Here is a 17,075-nt window from a genome sequence, read left to right on the forward strand (position 1 = left end):
ACGAGTTGCAAGTGACTTGATGACACATAAGAACAACAATACCCAGAACTCATTATTGGGATCCCTTTTTAAAGTGGTCAGCAATGGGAGTGGACATCCAGTTCTTCTGGTTTAGGGTATGTGGAGATGGACATTCAAGTGACTCAACAGCAACAAGCAGTAACAGCAAGCCACTAGAGTTCCCTATTAGAGTGGTGGTGATAATTTTTGCTTTAGAACTGTCATCATTGGAGAGCCAGATGTCTTTCATCATCAAACTGACAGCCTTATCTTTCTTAACTATCTTTAGAGAAAATGGGCTTTGGTGAAATGGGAGAATGGGAACTTCAGAAAGTAACAAGAAGTGACTAGGCAGAAAAAAAAACCACCCCAAAAACAGCTCCCAACAAACCAACCGCTGGAACCTTTCCAGCTCATAGTTCTTCTTCAGAAGCGGTCCGTCATAGGCAGAGAAGAGGGAATGATATAGCTCCCCAGCTCTGCCTTGAAATGTTCTTTACAGGAAAGGACTCTCTCTCTAACTCATACGATGACATCTGAGCAACCTCGCTCTCCATAAAACATCCGCCGGCTCCTGCTAATACTTGTCACACCCGGGAGATGCTGCCTCACTCGAAATGGAACCAGAGGTTCTCCTCCACTAATTTCCAAGCTCCCCACAGGAATTAGATGTCTGCCGTTATTAGGAATTAAAGGCTCAGTCTTCACAACAGACATTCCAGGCCAGATTAACAGACCCCAGCTTTTTTTTTTTTTTTGCAAAAAAGGCAGCTCCTTTCATTGGCTGGGGAACCAGAGCCCCTTTCCCTTGCTCCCTCCATCACCAAGGGCTGCAAATCAAGTGACTTACAGCTCATTTTCCTCTGCGAGCATGGCCGCCTTGCCTGGCTATTTCATTCATTAGGCAAGGAGGTGAGAAACACGTGCTTAATTTTCTTTGTGACCACTGTCTTATTTCCTCTCTTTTGGTCTGAAGCAGACCAATAAACCTTCTATCTTCGAATTTCCAGAAGGATTCTTGCCATCTAGCTGGACCTTGACTGCTTTTAAGTAGAAAAAAAAAGGGCTAAAAACAGGCTGAGGTTGGGACGATTTGCAAGCTCGCTGAAATGACTCTTTTTCTGCCTCACAGCCTCTGTGATGGACAGCTCCACTCACCTCCCTCCCCGACAGTGGCTCAGTAGGCCTGCTGGTGATGGACAAAATTATTTGAGTGTCTCTCTCTCTTTTTTTTATGTCAGTTACTAATGAATAAAATAGGGAATTAATTTTTCATGGATTAGTAGTCGTGCATGACTATAGTTTAGGTGCCAAGTTCCAGCACTTTGCAAATATCACACACTTTCTCTTCATTCTCTCTCCTACCAGCTTTTCAGTTTCTCTAGAGATTTTGTTTTTCAAGGCTTTAGCCTGTTCTTCAATCTGACTGTTCTTGATAAGACCAGATCTACCAAGCAAACCTGGAACAGGAGTGGCGTGTGCCGATGAGGTCCAGAGGTGATGGCTGGGCACTGGTGGGCGGGGCAGGGTCTCAGGTCCGCACGCAGCACCTTCTCTTCTACGTGTTCAGCGTGAGAAGATGCAGACCTGAGGCCACTATAGCCTCTCGCTCCTCCCTGTGGACTGGTGTCTTTTAACTCAGCACCAGTTACATTCTGGGCCAGAGAACTCCTTGTGATGGGCACAGCCTTGTGCACGGTTCGACGTTTAGCACTGTCACTGGCCTCGACTCTGCTGGATACTCACAGTGTATCTCAGTTCTCAGTTGTTGTTGTTGTTGTTAGTATGTGCCGTCGAGTCTCTTGTGATTCATAGTGCCTCTATGTACAAGAGCCCTAAACCCTGCTTCTATCCTGTGCCAACTTCACTGTCTCCAACACACTTACTCCCACCACCCCAATCACAGGTTCGATCCACTTCATTGAAGGTCTTCCTCTCCTGCGCCGTCCCTCCACTCTCCCAAACATGATGTCCCTCTCCAAGGACCAGTCCCTCCTTGAAACATGCCCAAAATATGTCAGATCTGAAGCTTCAGAATCCTTCACTCCAGGGAGCATTCCGGCTTCACCTTCTCCAGGACAAACCTGTTTGTTCTCCTAGCAGTCCATGGTATATTCAACACTCTTCTTCAGCACCACAGCTCAAAGGCATCAATTCTCTTTCTACCATCTCTAGTCACTGTCCAGCTCTCTGATGGAGAGCATGCAATTTTGAAGACTATGGCCTGGATCAGGCACAACTTAGTGTCCACCCTGACGTTGTTGCTCTTCAGTACTCTGGAGAGGTCCCTGACAGCTGACTTTCTCAATAGAATTCTTCTCTTGATTTCCTGGCTGCTGTTCCCAAGAGTGTTAACTGTGGAGCCAAGTAAACTAAAACTGCTAACTGTCTCAATCTCTTCACCATCCATGCTGATGCTGATGACACCTTACAAAAACTATTAAGCTGCCTGGACTTGGGAGATACGCTTCTTTCTTAATTTTGAGCTATGCAGTGTTTCCTTGCCCTGTTCTGAGGACTGCTCCTGGTTTAAGTATAGGTCTCCTACTCTGACTTGTGTAATTTCTTAGCAACAAGCAAGCTTCCAGCGGCAGATAAGTGGTAGCTGAGATGCCTTGACCAAAAATTGAGCCTGGGTCCTAGTGTAACAAGCTTTGCTGTCAATCCAAAGGAGCACGGTTAGTGTCCACCAGCCGCTCCACAGGAGAAAAGTGGGAAATCTCCTGTGTTATTTACAGCCTCTGAAAATCCACTGGAGGGTCACCCACTGGCCAGTTTCAACTCTATGGTGCATAACAACAACAAACCCAGAATGAGTCACCACTCATTGATCAAGGATTGCAGAAGAATTGATGTCTTTGAGTTGTGGAGCTGGAGAAGAGTTCTGAATGTGCTATGGACGGCCAAACAGAAAACAGATTCATTCTAGAGAGGGTTAAACAAACAGAAAACAAACAGATTCATCCTAGAGAGGGTTAAACCAGGCTACTCCTTGGAGGCAAGGATTCTGGGGCTTTGTCTGACATGCTTTGGACATGTTGTAAGGAGAGACAGGTCTTTAGAGAGGGACATCATGCTGGGTAGAGTAGAGGGACAGCACAGGAGGGGAAGACCCTCTATGATATGGATTGATTCAGTGACTGTTGTAATCGGGATAGGTGTGTCAGAGGCAATGCGATTGGCACAGAATAGAGCAGGGTTTAGGGCTGTTGTACATAGGGTCACTATGAGTCGCAAACGACTCGACGGCACATAACAACAACAACAACAACAACAGTGGACGGCCAAGAGAACTAGCAGGTCTGTCCTGGAGAAGGTGAAACCAAGCAGTTCTGTGGAGGAAATAATTTTGAGACTCCGACTGACATATTTTGGGCATGTAGCCAGAAGGGGCCAGTGTTTAGAGAAGAATATGCCTGGAAGGGTGGAGGGACAGCGCAGGAGAGAAAGATGCTGGAGGAGATGGATTGACACAGTAAGTGGACTAGAGAGGTTAGGTATGTCTGAGGCAATGAGATTGGCTCAGGATAGAGCAGGGTTCAGAGCTATTGTTCATAGTGTCACTGTGAGTTGTAGCTGAATTGATGGCATATAACAATAACAGCAATATCACTTTTATGTATGGCCAGGGGTTATGATACTGAAAAATACATTACTGTATCCCAAGCACTGGAATATCTATGGTACCGAAATTTCAGTGGAGACTCTAGACTAAGACAGATCAGAAAGAGCAGCCTAACAATGTACTTCCTAAAATGAGTCAAAGAAAAGCCTACAGCAAACAAGGGAATATTGTCTGGTACAGTGCTGGAAGGGGAGCCCACTGCACACTGACTGCTGCATTGATGTTAACACCAATGATGTGCAGATATGTACACATAAGGGAATGTTTTGTTCTATTGTACATGATGTTATGAGATGAATTGTGTCTCCCCAAAATGGGTTGAAATCTCAAACCTCTATATGTGTTGATGTAATTCCATTTGAGAATAGGGGTTTTCTTTGTTATGTTAATGATACCCTATCAGAGATGGTCAAGCATGACTCATAGGAGCCCTATGAACAAAAGATCTGAAGCTTGACCTTTCCTGTGCCATTCTTAGGGCCACTGTCATGGTCAAGCCCATTGTGAGAATCGCTGTATCAATCCATCTCCTTGAGCATCTTCCTCTGTTTCTCTGACCTTTTACCTTTCCCAGCATTATGTCTCTTTCTAAGGACTGGTTCCTCTTGAAAATACACCCAAAAGTAAGTGGGTTGACATTTCAGCATCTTTGCCTTTAGGTAAAACCTGGTTGTACTTCTGCAAAATAGTTACTTATTCTTTTGGCAGTCTGTGGTATAATTGATACTTTTTTGCCCAAAACACAATTAAAGGTAGTGAGTCTTTTTCTGTCTTCCTTATTGGTGGTACAACTTTCAGATGCATAAGAAGCAACTGAAAATATCTTTCCTTGGATCAGGGACAGCTTAGTCTTTAAACTCATCCTTGCTCTTTAGGTCTTTGGAGAGATCACTGAGAACAGATTTTCCCATTGAAACATGTCTTTTGATTTCTTTACTGCTTCTATCCTGCATATTGATTGTTGATTCACATAAAATTAAATCCGTTGATGACTTCAATCTTTTCTCCGAGTATAATGAAATTGCATATTGGTCTAGTGACAAGGACTTGTGACACATTCAAAGGTTGTTAGGACTCTACATTCCATGTTCTAAATATTATTGGGTGTTGACAGCTGTTTCTTCTCAATTTGAGTCTTGTCACATCAGTAAATGAAGACCCTCTGTTGCGTGAAAGCATTAGTGCATCTGTGTGGGTACAGTAGACTCTACTTTGAGGCAGCTCTTCCTCTACCACATTTTGAGTGCCTTCCAACCTGAAAGGTCCATCTTTCAGCACAATACCCAGCAATATTCTTCCATTGTAAAAAAAGTTTTCAAAGGCCTCTTATTTGCAGTCCTGCTTCCTAGTTTGAAAGCTCTGCTGAAACCCAACCTCTATAGGGGACCCTATTGCTATTTGAAATATTGGTGGCATAGCTTCCAGAATCAAAGCAACACACAGCTACCACGGTACAGCAAACTGACAGACAAGAGGTGACTATCAAGGTAGTATGTGTTTTAAGTTAATCACTTTTAAGCTATGAAAAGAGCAGATGATAGGTGGAGAAGAGATTGAGGTTAAGAGCTACAGCTTGCTTGGATCCACAATCAACATGACACCAGCAGTCAGGAAATGAAAAGACGAATTGCATAGGGGAAGTCTGTTGTCACAGACCTCCCCAAAGTGCTAAAGAGCAGGGATATCAGTCTAGAGACTAAGGTGTGCCTGATTCAGGCCATGGTCTTCACAATTTCGTGCTGTGCATCAGAGAGCTGGACAGTGATTAAGGATGACAGAAGAAGAATTGATGCCTTTGAGGTGTGCTGCTGGAGAAGAGTATTGAATATACCAGGGATATCCAGGAGAACAAATAAGTCTGTCTTGGAGAGGGTGAAACTTAAGTTTCTTGTTGGAGGCAAAGACTTTGAAATTCCATCTCATATTTTTTGGGCACACGGCCAGAAGGGACCAGTCTTTGGAGAAGGACATCATGCTTGCAGGGGTGGAGAGATAGCGCAGAAGAGGACGACCCTTACTGAGATGAGTCGACACGGTAACTTGGGTGATGGGACTACGTGTGTTGGAGTCAGTGAGGCTGGCTCAGGATAAGACCAAGTTCAGAGCTATTGGACCTAGGGTAGCTACGAGTCACAGATGACTTGATGGCACATAACAACAACAACAACAACAATGGGCACAGAATTGAGAAAGTACAGACAGGAGGGAATACACACTCAATCTGGAGGTCTCTGCAGAATGTGGAGAAGAATGCCGGAGATGTTGAGACTAAGATTTACCCCCAGAGTCAACAAAGCCTTCTCCTCGAGTCAAAAAATTTAAATCAAACTCACAGCTGTCAAGTCAATCCCAACTCATGATGACCCTCCTTAGCAGTTTCTGAGGCTGTAAGTTTTATGGGAAGAGGGTCCTCATCTTTCTACCACAGGGAAACTGATGGACTTGAACCACTGACCTTTTGGTTAGCAGCCCAACATGTAATACTCACACTTACGACACTTGAATTTGTACTTCTAGTCTTCTTAACTGTGGTGGGGGGGAGCAGGTAAGTGTGGGTTGTTGGGTTTTTTTAAACTATTATTACATTTTATTAGTTTTAATGAGCATTTACAGAGATTTTGGGTTCTCATTCATTCATTGTTGTACTGTTTTCTCTACCCTCCTCCCCAGTTCGTTCTTCTCCCCTCCCCCAAATGTCTGTTTTAATTGTCCAATTGCCATAGTGTTTGTCAAAGTCAGTTCTGATTAATCTCCTTTGTCAGTGTGTCCTTTGCCATTCCCTATCACTCCTCCCTGATTCATAAGGAAAAGGGGATGGCGTGTCTCTTAGCTACTTCCTGCTGAAAAGGGACGCTGTAGGTTTCAGGGTGAAGATCTTCTCTCACTACTCTAAAGGGCCCCTTTGGCAGTAGGAAACACATAGACTATTATGGAGATTGATTTTGGAATTTAGATGCACTGTTAATAATTGTGCTTAGCCGTACAAGTAAGTGTGTTTTTAAAGTCACCTACCTTGACTGTTTCTGTTACAACAGCTCTAGAGAATGAACATGGAATGGGAGCCAACTAACAAGCACAGAGGTGAGACACCAAGGTTAGGAGCACAGACTGATGCTCACTGACCTTCCACTTCATCAAGCATGATGTCCTTCTCCAGAGATTGGCCACACCTGACAACATGCCCAAAGCATGTGAGTTGTAGAGTTGGTGCAGCTTATTGACTATGCCATGGACTGCCTGAAGAACAAACACCTTCGTTCTGGAAGAAGTGTCTGAGTTCTCCTATTTATTAATTGAGGGAGTTGGGTTGACTCCTGCCAAAGTCTGTTTGAAAGAGCTTCCAGGCACTGGTCATTGTTGAATTTGCTCAGAAATTCTTGTGCCAAGTGAGTTTGAAGCTGTTGAATTATGCAGCTGACACACTCTTGCTTGCAGAAAGTGAAGAGAGCTCGATGCACTTGCTACAGAAGACCAAGGATGACAACCTTTAATATGGATTACAACATCAGGAAAACAAAAATCCTCACCACTGGACCAATAGGTAACATCATGACATGGATGGAGAAAAGCTTGAAGTTGTCAAGAAACATCTTATTTAGAATCACAATCAACACCACAGTTGCAGCAGTCAAGTAACCAAAAGAGTTGGATTGAGAGAATTTGCTATCAAGAACCTCTCCAAACAGCTAAAGAGCATGGACATCAGTTTAAAGACTATGGTGTGCCTGATCCAATCCACGGGTTTTTTTCAGTCACTTTCTGTGCCCCTGAAAGGTGGACAAGGAAATAAGGATGAGAGAAAAATTGATGCCTTTGAATTGTGGTGTTGATGAAAAGTACTGAATATCTCACAAACTACCGAAAAGCAAATATATATGCTTGGAGAAAGTGTAACTAGGGTGTTTCTTATAAGGATGGTGGAACTTGGTCTCACATACTTTGAGCATGTTCCCAGGAGGGACAAGTCCTCAGGAAAAGACATTGTGCTGGGAAAAGTGGAGAGTCAGAGAAAGAGAAGAGATTGAAGGACACAGTGACTATAACAATGGGCTTGAACATATGAACAATAACACCTTAACAACTCAACTAATGTGTCAAATGCGATAATGGTTATCCATGGCAGACAGTGTTTGGTGGAGCTCCCAGATTAAAACAAGCTTGGAAGCAGGAGTGGCATCCACTTCCCTAATAGCTTGCCTCCAGAAACCTATGAACCTGGAGAAAGAATGAAAGTTATACAAGTGTCCAGGTCTTTCGTTCATAGGGTCGCTGTGAGTCACCTATGACTCAATGGCACTTAAAAACAACAACAATATAACTGGATCAAGAGGCTGTTGTACAGAGCATGGGAGCACTGCATGGTTTAAAATTGAGAAGGGGGTGTGTCAGGGTTTTATTCTCTCCCCTTACCTATTTAGTCTGCATGCTGAAAAAATTTTCTGAGAAGCTGTATTCTATGAAGAGGAGTGTGGCATCAGGATTGGAGAGAGGCTCACCAATAATCTGCGTTAGGCCAATGCCACAACCTTGCTTGCTGAAAGTGAGGAAGACTTGAAGCATTTATTGCAGAAGATCAAGGAAAGCAGATTGAAACTGTCAACTTCATCTTGCTTGGATCCATAATTAACATCCTTGGTACCAGCAGTTGGAAAATCAGGAGACAGATTGCACTGGGAAATCTGCAGTTAAGGACCCCTCCAAATTATTGAGGAGTAATGATGTCAGTTTTAGGTCTAAGGTGTGTCTAACTCAGTTCATAATCTTTCTGATTACTTGCTATGCATCTGAGAGCTGGACAATGAATAAGGATGACAAGAAAAGAATTGACACCTTTGAGCTGTAGTATTAGAGAAGAGCACTGAATATCCCATGGATGGCAAAGAGAACAGTTATTACCTGGAGAGGGTGGAGCCAGAGTGTTCTTTGGAGGCAAGAATGATGAGGCTTTGCCTCACATACTTTGGGCATGTTGTGAGGAGGGGCTGTTCCTTGAAAAGGAACATGATGTTGGGAATGGTGGAGGGTTGGCAAAGGAAAGGAAGACCCTCAACCAGGTAGATCGACATAGTGACTGCTGCAATGGGCTTTTGTGTGTCAGGAAGTGTGAGGATGGCACAGGATAGAACCCAGTTCAGACCTTTTTGCTCATACAGTCGCTATGAGTTGTACTCAACTCAATAGCATCTAACAACAGCAATAACAATAAAAGAAAATCAGGAGACGTATTGCACTTGGAAAATCTGTTGTCAGAGACCACTTAAAATTATTGAAAAGCGAAGATGACAGTTTGAGGATTAAGGTGTGCCTGATTCAGACTATGGTCTTTCCAATCACTTGCTGTGCATCTGAGAGCTGGGCAATGACTAAGGATGACAGAAGAAAAATGGTTGCCTTTGAACTGTGGTGTTAGAATACTGCATATCCAATAGACTGCCCCCCCCAAAGAAAAAATCAAACAGGTATGTCTTGAAGACAGTGCAGCCAGTGTGCTCCTTGGAGGCAGAGGTGGTAAAGCTTCATCTCACATACTTGGGGCATGTTGCTAGGAGAGGCTATTCCTTGGAGAGGGACATCGTGCTTGGAATGCTGGAAGGAGAGGAAGACCCTCAACCTGATGGCTTGACATGGTGACTGCAGCAATACACGTGAGGGTGTCGAAGGTTGTGTTGATGACACAGGATCAGACAGGGTTTAGATCTGTTGTTCATATTGTCATTATGTGTCGTATTCAACTCAACTGCACCTAACAACAACAACATAATATGTTCTGGTGCCAAAATAGCAAAATGTATGGCTGTTAACTGAAAATTTAGAAAATAAAAAGTTTTGCAAGTTAGAATCTATTGCAATGAGCTTAATGACCACATGGTGCGCACTTTCAAGGTTACCACATTTAATTCAGACCTCATGACATTCTCTCCTTGAAAAGTCTGTGAATCCAAGTCTCAGAGTCATTTCCCAAGGTCATTGGCTAATAAGAGATTGAGAGGATGTGTGTCAAATTAGACAGTGTTTCACATAAAGACGATTCCTTTATTTTTTCCTACTTTTATACTTTATTTAATTTCTCCCCTACTTTAAAAAAATTGTTTTTTAAAAAAATATGATTTAAAAGATTATAATTTTTTGTTTGTTTACAAAGTTCACATGCATTGTGTTTCATGCTATTCTTTTTATTATACTAGTGTATTTACAAAATTAGAATACATTGTTTTCATTCACATTGTGTTTCATGCATTATGTTTTATTAAACAAATCATCATTGGACCTTGCCCATCATTCCCCTGTCTTTTCAGGTCCCCACAGGATCCTGTTCATTTCCTTCACCCCCCCCCCCCCATTTCTTGAGGAGACGTTTCATGCTCCCCCAGAGTCCTGCATGCACAGGTCTCTGACTTGTTTCAATAGGCTGCAAAGTTTCTGACTCAAGTAAAATCACCCTTGCCCTAGAAATTTATAACCCCACAATCCAATTCTTTCTCTGACTCACTCAGTCAGTACTAAAGAAGATTTTTACATTTCCTGAAATCCACTTTTTGAAAAGAATATAATAGTACAAGGCTGTAACAAAAAAAGAAGAAAAAAGAACAAAAAACCAAACCCCAGACCAAGCAGTTGCCAGCAAGTAAATTCTGACTCACTGCACTGCACATGCATCAGAGTAGAATTTCACTCCATGTGGTTGTCAGACGCTGTGATCTTTCAGAAGCAAATCCATTGGGTATTTCTTCCAAGGAGCCCCTAGGTGTATTTGAACCACTGATTTGTTGATCATCACGCAGGGACTGGTAAGATGAATAATCAAGTATGTAAAAACCTTTGGCCAAGTGCTTGGCTAGTGGAAGACTCTCAGGAGATGACCATCACTGTTGTTCTGAGGTGGAGACAGAGCTTCTCTGAGACATTGGATGGATGTGAGAAGTGGCAGACTGTGGTGGCCTTCCCAAGGGCTTTGTCACAGGTCCAGAGAAGCAGAACTGCTGTTGGCCGAGCTGCGTCTGGCAGCACTGGGCCTGTCTAAACAGCAGCAGCCACTGTGGTGGCCAAGTTACTACTTCTGCTCTAATTTGGTTTGTCAGGGACGCAGAGGCCAAAACTCTGGTCCAGACATCTAACAGTAAAAAGCAAGACTGGCACAGAGGCAGACTCCACCAAGTGGGCAGGAAGACAAGGCTTTCTCAAAAACATTTTGTCTTGGAGGATGGCTTTCATCCTACTGTATTGTACTGCACAAGTAGTAAAGCAGGATGGCTGGAACAGGGCTCTCTGAGCAGAGAGCAAGCCAAGCCACCGTATTGGTCCATTTGATAACCGCCATTGACTCAACAGCAATTCATGGTGACCTTAAACACACAGGAAGAAGCACTTCCTGGCCCTGTGTTGACCCCACAGTCATCAGCATGTGACTTGATAGTTGTGGTTGCTATGCCAACCCCTGTCACTGCAGGTCCCCCTCGCTCCTATTGGATCTCCACACTAATGTCTTCTTCTATTGCTTGATCCCTCCTGATGACATGTCCATAGCAAATGAGTCAGACAAGGTTGGTTTTGTGCTGATTCCAAAAGGTTCCCACTGACTGATTTTCAGAAATTACTCCCCAGATCTTTTAATCTTTATTAGTCTTAATGCCTGTCCATGATGGGTAACTCTGTTGGTCTTGAAATACTGATAGCATAGCTCCTAGCATCCAAGGGAAATGCAAATTCTCACAGCGGAACGAACTGACCAAGGGTGAGGATAGGTGGGCCAGAATTAGTGGAGCACACTTCTGCTCTGACACACAGGGAGTTGTCATCAGTTGCACTAAATTTGAAGGCAACTGGCCAGACAACATACTCATGGCCATGTTGGTTAATGCGGGAAGGCTCCCTGCCAGAGTGGACAGATTCCTCCTGGACAAAACCAGAGGTAGATGCAGATGAGGTTTTTTTTTCAATTCCTTATTCTTTAAAGATAGACAATGAATGAGTATGATTGACGATGAATTGAGGCTTTGAATTGTGGTCTTGGTGAAGCGTCCTGACTATCTCATGGACTGCCGAAAAGAACAAGCAAATCTGTCTTAGAGGAAGTGGAACTAGGGCGCTACTTACAGGCAAGGATGCTGAAATGTCATGTCATATACTTTGGGCATGTTGACAAGAGGGGTCATCTTTGGAAAAAGATATGTTGGGAAAGGGGGAGGTGGAGGGTCAGCAAAAGAGAAGAAGATCATGTAAAAGATAGATTAACCAGAGCCCGTAACAGTGGACTATAACAATAGCATTTTGGGGATAACGGGGATGGGGCAGGATAGGTGACATTCACTTGCTCTGAGATATTGTCAACGTGATGACAAGTGACAATAACAACAAGATTCCTTATTTTAAAAAGTACTGCTGGGGAAAAAAGAAAAGTATACAGAAGATATGCTTGAGCTGTGGGACTGGTGGGGTTTGCCTGAGTCATAAGGGGTGATTGATACTGTGACAAAAATTGAATTTAAAGAGAGAAATGACATATGAATCAATATAAAAGAGTGTAGCAGATTTTTTAAAAAGTACTGCAGGATAGGCACAGACATAAAAAAGGAAGGAAGGAGAAGAATGGTCTAACTCAACACCTTCAGCAAATAGGAAAACAACAATCTAATCCTGTAGTCTCTAGAAAAAAAGAAATTATAAGGACAGGAGCTGAAACGAATGCAATAGAAAACAGAAAAACAATTGAAACCATCAAAAGACCAGGGGCTGGTTTTTCGAAAGGGTCAATAAAATTGACAAACCACTGGAAAGCTTAACAAAAGAAAAGAGAAGACAGATAATTCTATAAATTTCTGTAACTCCAAGAAATGTTAGAAGTGACAACACAACAGAGCTAGAGGAAATTAATTCGATAACATCAGAACACTATGAAAAGCTATACTCTGATCATTATTTTATTATTATTAATTTTAATGATAATTTAGAGACTTTGGATTTCCATTGATTCATTGTTGTACTATTCTCCCTGCCCACCCCTCCCCCGCCAGTTTGCTCTTCTCTTTCAAAAGTGAAAGAAAAGATCTTTCATTGTTATACAATCCCTTCCCCCAGGTCTACTCCACCATGCTATCTTCCTTCTGAACTCCTGTCACAATAACAATATCACATGTCCCTTTTAAACCATTCTCTCCCTCATCTTTTTAAAAAAGTTTCATTATTTTTGAGGGTTTTTCATTTATATTGTGTTTTTTTTACAATAATTCCCACAGACTGTGTCTTAACACAATTAGTCACCATTGAGCTATGCCCACTGTTGTTATGTGCCGTCGAGTTTTTGCGACTCATAGCGACCCTATGCACAACAGCCCTAAACCCTGCTCTATCCTGCGCCAACCGCACTGCCTCTGACACACCCATCCCGATTACCCCAGTCACCGAGTCAATCCATGTCATATAGGGTCTTACCCTCCTGCGCTGTCCCTCAACCCTCCCAAGCATGATGTCCCTCTCCAAGGACCTGTCCCTCCTGGCAACATGTCCAAAGTATGTCAGATGAAGCCCCAGAATCCTTGCCTCCAAGGAGTAGCTTGGTTTAATCCTCTTCAAGATGAATCTGTTTGTTTTCCTGGCAGTCCATGGTACATTCAGTACCCTTCTCCAGCACCACAGCTCAAAAGCATCCACTCTCCTTCTGTCCTCCCTAGTCATTGTCCAACTCTCTGATGCATAACAAGCGATTGCAAAGACCATGGCCTGTATCAGGCGCACCTTAATCTCCAGAGAGACACTGTTGCTCCTGAGTACTTTAGAGAGGTCCCTAAAAGCAGACTTTCCCATCGCGATACGCTTTTTGATTTCCTGACTGCTGGTGCCAAGAGTGTTGACTGTGGAGCCGAGCAAACTGAAGCTGTGAACAATCTCAATCTCTTCGCCATCCAACCTGACGCTGCCAATTGGTCCAGTGGTGAGAATCTTTGTCTTCTTGACAAAGAATGAACGAATTTTTTCTTTTACTTTTCAAAAAGAAAAGCAAGTTTAGTGGGAAGGCTGGACAGGGAGAAAAGTGCAACAATGAATTAATGGAAATCCAAAGTCTCTGTAAACTTTCATTAAAATCAATTTAAAATAAAAAAACTTCACATAGGAAAAAGAGTAACTTGGGAAATTATCATTAGTAATAATAATAGTAAACAACTATGTTTCTGGACTGAACACTTGACCACAACGGTAAGGCAGTGGAGAGGAAAGGGGCAAGTGATTTAGCTGAAGTCAGTAACCTCCCAGATACATCCCAGGCTTGCACAGCCCCAGTATGGGAAATGCTACATTATAGATACTAAACTCTGTTTCTCTTCTGTGCATCCATGGACATGCTTGTTCTGACTCTGGACAGCAGAACACCTACGCTGGTGAGTCTGCTGATGGCCAGTGTTTGTAGACCAGGAGCCACCAGTGTCCTGGAAAACCCTAAACCGTCTCTAAGCTGACTCTGGGAAATAAAATAGTCCAGGGCCCCATGTCTTCTGTCACATTGGTCGCTATGATCGACCCAAAGTGACAAGGAGTAGTATGTCCAAGCTGCATCGAGACTTTTTTAGTTCTTACTAAAAAAATGGGAGTTGAAACCCTTCTGAGGCATCTCTCTGGCAGAGCTGAGGCGGGTCTCAATGCGCTGGGGCAGTCTGATTAATTTTTTCAGGGGGCCAGTGTGTTTTTCATTTCATATAACACATACAGTATTCTCCCTTCTCTAACCGGATTCACCACACTTCCCACACACTGTCTCATTTTTAAAATTTTTTTTTTAAACTGAAGAGAATACTGTGTTCCCAGCCTTCTCAGTATTCATAGGAGAGGAATAGCAGCACGCTGTCGGACACAAGTGGCTATTAATAAATTCTGGGTAAAACTCAACCCAGGCTCCCCTTGGGAACTAGAACGAAGAGAAGAAAATCACGATGTGAAGGGAGAGGGAAGGAGAGCCCTGCAAACCCATCACACAAACACTGAAAATAAAAATAGATGAGATAGCCAATTCTGTCTGAGCTCAGGAGAAGCAAATAGAAGGAAAACAGGATCCAAAATGCTCATGGCTTAACCCAAAAAAGCTGCCTCGTCTCAGGTGGTAGCAGAAGCCTTTCCAAAGGCCAACACTGCTTCCAAGGCCTGGAAGGAATCCCAGTTCATCTCCCTCAGCCCAACATAGCCCCAGACTTCAAATGTGATGCCAGGGTTGGATCTCAACGCTCATCCTGGGGGCTGTGGTGGGGAGTCCTGGAATTAAAAAGATGAGCTGGGTTCTTCACTGGGTGCCTGGCACCAGCATGTGATTTCAAGTCTGCTGTTAGGGACCTCTCAAAGGTACTCAGGAGCAACAGTGTCTCTCTGGAGACTAAGGTGCGCCTGATACAGGCCATGGTCTTTGCAATCGCTTGTTATGCATCAGAGAGTTGGACAATGACTAGGGAGGACAGAAGGAGAGTGGATGCTTTTGAGCTGTGGTGCTGGAGAAGGGTACTGAATGTACCATGGACTGCCAGGAAAACAAACAGATTCATCTTGGAGAGGATTAAACCAAGCTACTCCTTGGAGGCAAGGATTCTGGGGCTTTGTCTGACATACTTTGGACATGTTGCCAGGAGGGACGGGTCCTTGGAGAGGGACATCATGCTTGGGAGGGTGGAGGGACGGCGCAGGAGGGGAAGACCCTCTATGAGATGGATCGATTCAGTGACTGGGGCAATCGGGATGGGTGTGTCAGAGGCAGTGCGGTTGGTGTAGTATAGAGCAGGGTTTAGGGCTGTTGTGCATAGGGTCGCTATGAGTCGGAAACGACTCGACGGCACATAACAACAACAACAACATGATGTGTTTGGTAGAGATCAACCTGCCTGGTTTCAAAATCCAGCCCCACCAGTGGTTATCACTTACTATTTGCATAATCCAGTGGTGATTTAGTTTACTTATCTGTAGAAAGAGAGTGAGACACTTGGAAATTTGTTGGGAGTTTTGTATGAGAGCATGTCCTATCTTAGATCAGCACAGGGAAGTACATACTTAAGACTGCTAGTCACTGTTGCTATGATTGGCCTGGAGACCCTGGACTGAATTCTATTAAGAAATAACATGAAAAGAACTTTGAGATTCAGTCTTGGATCCATGGCCCTGCCTCTGCCCTGCTCTTAGGTTCTGTGGGAGCCTGGAGGATTTCTCCAATCCCTGGATCCTACTCTGTTGAGTGTTGGTGACTGGCTATGAGTAGACGTCCTCACATGCATGTTAATGCTTGTGCTCTCCACAGATCTAACAAGCTAAAATGCTGGCTTTCAATTATAGAGATTGTCACGGATTGATTGTGATATCGCCAAAATATGTTATCGACCTGGCTGTATCATGATTCTTAGGATTTTGTAATTCTTCTTTCCACTATAAATTCTCACCTTTATGAAGTTAAAGAGGCAGGATCAGAGACAGTATAAAAATTCTTACTCAGCACTCCTTACAGACCGAAGGAATATGTAAGGTGCAATGAGGACTTGATGAGACAGGGGATAAAAGGGATCCATAGTAATTAATGCTGTAAAACACAAAGTATGTGAATGAAAGGGAGCTCTGCTAGCCTAGGGGTAAGAAGCTGAACTTCAATCCCAAATGCACACAGTTTGAATCCACCAGCTGCTCCATAGGTCAAGGATGGGTAATATCCTCACTTGTGATTTAGGACCTCTGAAAACCTGCTGGAGGGTCAGCTATGGTTTGGTTCTAATTTAAGAGCACACGATAATATGAATGAAACATAATGGGTATGGACAACTGATTTTATGCAAACCAGTAACAAAAATAAAATTTAAAAAATTTCTTGCTGAAGATGTGCCCGATGCAAGATGCCCTTTGAAGTTCTGCTGCCTGTCTTCGGTACCAGAGCTGGAAGAGGAGAAAGGAGAGAAGAGTGCTGTCAGGTTGAGAAGGTGAGCGGGGCACTCGTGGTTGATACTGGGCATTTGGCAGCCCAGACATTCTGATTTGTTAGAATCTCTTGAGTTCCTGGTGCAAAAACAGTTTTCAGGCAAATTTTCATGGATATCATCCTAGACTTGTTAGTTGCATCAAGGCAATGGGCAGCAGGGTAATCCCTGGGAGGCACAGACTGTTAAGGGCTCAACAACTAATGGAAAGTTTGCAGTCAGAACTCATCTACAGGTGCCTCCCATGAAAGCCTGGGGGCCTGAGCCTGAGTGGAGCCTGTTCTGAAAATCACTGAATCAATCCACCTTGTTGAGGGGCTTCCCCTCTCTTGCTTCCTTTCACTTTTCTAAGCAGCATGTCTTTTTGCAAATACTAGCTATTTCTAACAACATGTTTAACGTATGTGAAATGGAGTCTCACCATCCTTTCCCCTCAGAAGCATGCTGGTTGCACTTTCTACAAGACATGTTTGTTGGTTATTTTGGTGGTCTGTGGAATTGTCAATACAATACTGGTCTGT

This window comes from Elephantulus edwardii, unplaced genomic scaffold, assembly GCF_000299155.1.
Source record: "Elephantulus edwardii isolate Elephantulus edwardi_28Jun2011 unplaced genomic scaffold, EleEdw1.0 scaffold00125, whole genome shotgun sequence".
In the NCBI taxonomy this organism is placed as follows: domain Eukaryota; kingdom Metazoa; phylum Chordata; class Mammalia; order Macroscelidea; family Macroscelididae; genus Elephantulus; species Elephantulus edwardii.